The sequence below is a fragment of the Galeopterus variegatus genome, unplaced genomic scaffold, assembly GCF_000696425.1.
Source record: "Galeopterus variegatus unplaced genomic scaffold, G_variegatus-3.0.2 Scaffold2891, whole genome shotgun sequence".
NCBI classification, from domain to species: domain Eukaryota; kingdom Metazoa; phylum Chordata; class Mammalia; order Dermoptera; family Cynocephalidae; genus Galeopterus; species Galeopterus variegatus.
Window position 1 is genome coordinate 257,622 of NW_007729002.1, and position 6,365 is coordinate 263,986.

Sequence of the window (6,365 nt, forward strand, 5' to 3'; positions counted from 1 at the left end):
CCCCCCCGGGAGCCCCCCCCCACACCCCCGGGGGGGGGGGGGGGGGGCTGGGGAGCCTTGGCAACTGCCCAGTCCCCCAGGGTAGCCTCAGCCATACCCAGGGAGGGAGGAAAGGTGAACTCTCCTGAGAAGCCATGTCGCTCCAGACCATGGGGAAATTCCCCAACTGCCTCTTTCCTTTCAGTACAATGTCACCCTTGACACAACTACCAAAAAGTCTCCATAGAATTCTTATTTGCAGAAGGTTGGTCACACACAGCTACAGACCTTGACTGTGGGGATTGTCCAGGGATGGCAGAAACGAGACATGGTGGGAAGTGAGCCCCCCGGAGTTAGAGCCTGGCTCTGCCACATGAACTCAGCAAATTGCTTGCTCTGAGCCTCCTTTTCCTCCCCTATCGAGGGAAACAGCAGGGAAGAACAAATGACATAGTCTCTGTAGGGTGTCTGACTAAATATCCCTGCATTGTGTGAACTTAGAGGTAGCCTAGACCTTGACCAGCCCCCAGGACACATCTGTTTGGGGCCTTTCACCATCTTGGTGATGGTCTTTGGGTCCCCTGCAGGTGCCTGGACCCTGCCTTTGACCACAACTCTTCCTTCCAACAGGAGCAAGAGAACCTGATGGATGCAGAGGAGCGCCTGACCCAAATGATGAAGACCAAGATGGAGCTGGACAGCCAGATCCCAGACATGCGGACGAGGCTAGAAGAGGATGACGGCACTTTGGCCTCACTGAGCGCCTCTAAGCACAAGCTGGAGGGGGAGCTGAGTGACCCAAAGCGGGACCTTGAGGGCCTGGAAACCATGCTGGCTGGGACAGAGAAGGAGAAGTAGGTGAGGAGCTGCCTGGACCCTAGCATGCTCCTCTCAGGCCAGGGCACCACCAGCCAGCTCACCTGCAGGGGCCATACCTGGAGCCCTCAAAGAAGCAGTGCCCAGTGCCCCCAGCCACTGGCCACATGAGGCTATTTTAACATCAATTAACTCAATACAACTTAAAACGCAGTTCCTCAGTTGTACTAGCCACATTCCAAGTGCTTGACAGCCACGTGTATTAGATGCTATGGTATTAGACATCACAGACAGAGCATATGTCCATCATTGCAGAAAGTTCTGCTATACAGAGCAGCTGGCTATAGGGACTGAGAACTTTTCCCATCATGGTGAAGGGGTCACCTTTAGATGTTGTGTTTCTGCCCAAACAAGCAGTTGCTGCCCTCCAAGCAGCTCCCTGGGAAGCCCCTGGTTCCTGATGCCATCTGGCTGGCCTTTGGCTTTGTGGCCCTCTTCCTGCCCTCAGGGTGGGCAGGGTTCATGAGCGGGGTCAGGTGGACTCTGCCTAAATTGTGCTTCTCTAACTTGGACATGCACACAAACCACTGGGGACGCCAACACAGTACAGATTCCGGGTTGGCAGGTCTGGTGGGGCCCGAGGGTCTGTGTTTCTAGCACAGTCCCCAGGCAATGCCACTGCTGACATCTGAGGAGCAGTCTTTGAGTAGCACAGGCCTGAATTGGTGGTTCTCACTGCTCCCCTCCACCCCTAAAATTCTGACTTGGTTGGTCTGGGGATGTGCTCTGGGCCTTGGCATTTCTCAAGTTCCCATGTGACTCTAAGGTGCAGCCAAACTGAGAACCCCCGCCTCTCCTCTCATGGAAGCTGTTTCCAGCCTTGAGGAACCAGCTCTCTCCCGCCCTGGTTTCCAGGCCCTGGATCACAAGGTCTGCACCCTCACTGGGGACCTCCCACTCCGCAAGAACTCTATTGCTAAACACCAGAAGGAGAAGAGGCTCTGGAGGAACTGTACCGGGTGGGTTGCCCTGTGGCTCCCCTTGGCAGAGTGGGTGGAGCTCAGTACAATACACTTTGCATGTGGAGGCTGGAGACCCATGTTCAAATACTGGCTTTGCCACCCCTCAGCTGGGGGCCTCAGGGAAATGGAGGAATCACACTAAATAGCAATTCTCTCAGGTGAGATGGGTATGGTCACATCTTGCTGCCTTCCTTCCAGATTCATTATAGTAAGGTGACCATATAACTTATCATCCAAACTAGGACAGTTTTGAGAGTGAAAGGGGAGCTCCTCATAATTATGTCTTGGGTTGGTCCCAGGCACACTGGAGGTATGGTCACCAGAGCTGTAACAATGAAGTGGTATGTATGGTAGTGCCCATGAGCTCTAAAGCCCCAATGAACCCTGAAACAGCATGGCAGCAACAGGCCACAAGCTCTTGAGGTCATGGTGGGCCCCCCTACTTTCCCAGTGCTGCTGTTACAGGCTCAGCCTCCTAAATGCAGAGCCAGCTCTGGCCGGCCACCAGTGCTGACCAGCATGGGGCACCTCTGGAGACACAGGTGCAAAGTGGTTTTACTTACGTGAATGCCTGGGTGGATGGGCCCCCCTACTTTCCCAGTGCTGCTGTTACAGGCTCAGCCTCCTAAATGCAGAGCCAGCTCTGGCCGGCCACCAGTGCTGACCATCATGGGGCACCTCTGGAGACACAGGTGCAAAGTGGTTTTACTTACGTGAATGCCTGGGTGGAACATCAGGCACATGGACTACAGAATTATTCTTCATGGTGCCAGATTGTCCGGAGCAAGGTGGGACATCCAGCCTCCCTGGAATCACCTGCTAAATGTCAGTTGTGCCTCCAATCATTGTCACACCAGAAGCACCCCACAGATTTCCAGTATGCTCCCCAGACAGCCAAACCCTCCGATTGACCCTGAGGGCCTACCTGCAGCTAATGAGTGCTCAGGTTTGCCCTGGCTTCACCTGGCACCCACGAGCAGGTGCTCAAGAGCTGTTCACTAAAGTCTCCCTAAAGCCCGGGGGCCGTGAAGTTTAGAAGTCATGACCGAGAACCAGGTCTGTCCACCTACTCCTTCTGTACTTCATGGGACACACGTGTATATCTTTCCTTCCAGAAAACCCTGGACAACCTGCAAGCTAAGGAGGACAAGGTGAACCACCTGACCAAGAACAACAGCAAGCTTAGAACCCAGTTCCATGAGGTAACATCCAGTTGCTGGGGCTGTTTCTACCACTTGAGGGCCAAAGTCCATCCCGGGGCACAGGGTCCTCAGATAAGTTTTGGGAACTAAACATACATCCCCTGGGGCATGAGGGACTCTCTGATGCCACACCTAAGGGACCAGGCCCAGCCTGGATCCTTCTTGCATTCTGGCCTAAGACTCCCCTTCTCTACCTTCTCTTGCTTTCTTGTCTTCATAGCTGGAGGATAACTGGGAGCAGGAAAAGATAATCTGGGCAGAGGTGGAAAAGGCTCATTGGAAAGCAGAGAGTGACTTGAAGATGACCATCAACAACCTCAATGAAATGGAGTGTTCTAAGCTAGATCTGGAGGAGGTGGTGAAAAAGTATGCCTGTGTGATCATTCATTTCATCTGTCACAATGTTAGCAATAGCCGGAGCTTCCTGGGTGGTGCCAGGTGCCAGGCACTGTTCTGAGGGATTTACATACTTAATGCATGTCTCAAGCACCTGCTATGTGCCAGGCACTGTGCCCAGCACAGAGGATACACAGAGGAGTAGGTACTGCCTTGTCCACAGGGAGCTCCCAGCTTTACACAGTTCCTATTGGGCCCTGAAAAGGAGACTAGTACCACCCCCAGAACACTGAGGACTAAGCAGGCCAGGGAGCCTACATAGAAACCTATGAATTGGGCAGCTCTCAAGGATAACAAGGAGTTGAGGGGGTATTTTATCACTATCACACTGGCAATAACATGGAGGACAAGTGGAGTGGAGAGCAACCGGAAGCAGGAAGACAACTGTGAGGCTACTGCAGTGGTCCAGGCAAGAACCTGGGCTAAGAAAGTGGCCAAGAGGGTGGAGATAAGGAGGCAGAGAAGGAAAGCCTTTTGGATGTAGAAACTGCACAATGCATCTTGGAAGTGTGTTTGACCAAGGCAGTTTTAAAGCACCACAGACTGTCGTGAGGGGCATGTGCAGCTAAATCTGTATCTTGGCACATTTCTTCTGTGGCACACCCAGAAAGTGTGTGTGACCCTGCCCATCCCCCTCATCTACTTGATATCTGGCATCCTAGTTTTCACATGTAGCTCCTTGAATGTGGAACTCACACACCAAAGGAGACAGAGCCTTTTGTGGAAAGTTTTTAGAGGAAAGTTTTCCATAAAAAGGCAAAGCATCAATGCAATTCTGCAGCCCTTAGAATGTAAGCTGCACCAGAGCAGTGACTTCTGTCCCATTTGTTCATTAATGTGTCCCCAGAACTCAAATCATGTCTGATACACAGTAGGTGCTCAATAAACATGTGCCACATTAATAAACGTATGAAGGAATGAATGAGTGTGTGAATGATAAAATCCTGTGGAGCAGATTCTGGGGTCTGGCTCCTCCACAGGGTGAGACCTTCTGGGCTGTCGCCCCAGAAGGCCAGGGCTAGGAGATGAGTGTGTTTCAGCAGGTTCAAGCCCTCTTCTGGCAGCCCAGGCTCCATTCCCTTGCCAGCTTGCTGGTCTACCCTCACAGCCTTTCTTCAGGAGATCAAACCTTCCCTTGCAGGAGGGATATGGAAATAAATTCTATCAACTCTAAACATGAAGAAAAGCAGCCTCTGAATTCTACACTGCAGGGGAAACTAAAGGAACACCAGGTATGTCCAGGACTGAGAAGCCTGAACGCTCCTTTTGAAATGCACTTTTCTGCACTCTTCATTCACATCTGCTAATTGGCTGCTGAGATTTCCTGAGGAGCAAGACTGCCACTGAGTCCTTGGAGAGCAACCCATGCTCACCTTACTCAGTTAAATCCAAAGTCCTTACAATGGTTACAAGGCCTTCCACGATCTAACCTCTCTGACCTCATACCCACCGTTCCTCCCACTGCTCTGTCCGGTCATGCTGGGTCTCACATATGCCAGGCTCCTTCCTGCCTCAGGGCCTTTGCACATGTTCTCTGTGCCCTGCTTCCTTCTGCTTTTGACAGTGGCCATCATATGTTCTCTTTCCTATTTTCCATTCTAAGAGGCCAAGTGGGTAACTTTCTACCTTTTTGTGGGAGTGATGAATCTTCCCTTTATTTGTCTTCTGTGCTTCTGCTAGGCCCGAATTGAAGAGCTGGAGGAAGAGCTGGAAGCTGGGAGGGCAATGAGAACCAAGGTAAAGAAATAATTTTTACCCCTTCTTGAGTCAAAGGCTCTAATACCAGCCACATGTCCAACCATAAGTAGAAATTCCCACTCAGGAAACCAATAGAGAGAACAGGTGTCCAGTTAAAAAGCCTAGTTGTTTCTCGAGCACCTCCTGTGTGCCAGGCACTGTGCTATATGTCCACATTAATTATGAGGTGAAACACAAAGATGCTATATGGGGTTTGAAGCCAGTGGAGAAGAGGCTAGTTCTGCCTGGGGCATGTGAAGGCTGACACAGGGAGGAATTTCTAGGCATAGGAAATAAAATAGCAACAACCTTTACAGGTGCAAAGGTGTAAAAGGAGAAAGCATGTGTTAGGAAGATCAAAGAGTAGAGGGAGACCTGAGGGTGGAGATCCTCTAGGGGTTGAAGCCAGAAAGCTGGTGGGACAAAAATCACAATGCACCAAAACTCCAAATTCAGCCAAATTGGCTGGGGGGTAGAATGGGTACTAACACCCACCCAGTGTGGGGAGGAGAGAGTGTCCTTCACTGAGCATGTCAGACACAGCATGAGGCTCACCAAGTGCAGGCCCCCAGCTTCTCAGACATGATGTGGTCATCCCACAGCACTCTTTAGTAGAGAAAGAGGAGCTCTGGATAGCTCCCACCAATATCATTAAATTTTATCCCAGGTGGAGAAACAATGCAGTGACCTGTCCTGGGACCTCAAAAACCTCAGTGACAGGCTGGAGGAGGCTGGTGGAACCATGTTTGCTACACAGCACTCTTTAGTAGAGAAAGAGGAGCTCTAGATAGCTCCCATCAATATCATTACATTTTATCCCAGGTGGAGAAACAATGCAGTGACTTGTCCTGGGACCTCAAAAACCTCAGTGACAGGCTGGAGGAGGCTGGTGGAACCATGTTTGCTCAGGTATCCATCCCCAGGGGATCCAGGAACCCCCAGGTGCAGGTAGAAAAAATACTAGATGGTGAACAGTGGAATAAAGACTAGTTAGAACTTGATGAGTTCCTGGGGCTAACTTGAGAATAAACTTACTACTACGAGTAGGGCTGGCTGGTTAGCTCAGTTGGTTAGGGTGTGGTACTGATAACTCCAAGGTCGAGGGTTCAGATCCCTGTACAGGCCAGCCACCAAATAAATAAATAAAAATAATACTAAGAGTAGGCGGTGGTTCAGTCCAGTTTCTGCTGGGGCTCCTTAGTTCAGTGGTGTT

The 6,365-nt window shown here is 51.0% G+C and overlaps 1 pseudogene; it reads left to right on the forward strand.

Annotated features, from left to right (window-relative positions):
• The window catches only part of LOC103599240, a 37,632-nt pseudogene extending 31,571 nt beyond the window's left edge, over nt 1–6,061 (forward strand).
• Nucleotides 6,062–6,365: the final 304 nt, after the last annotated feature.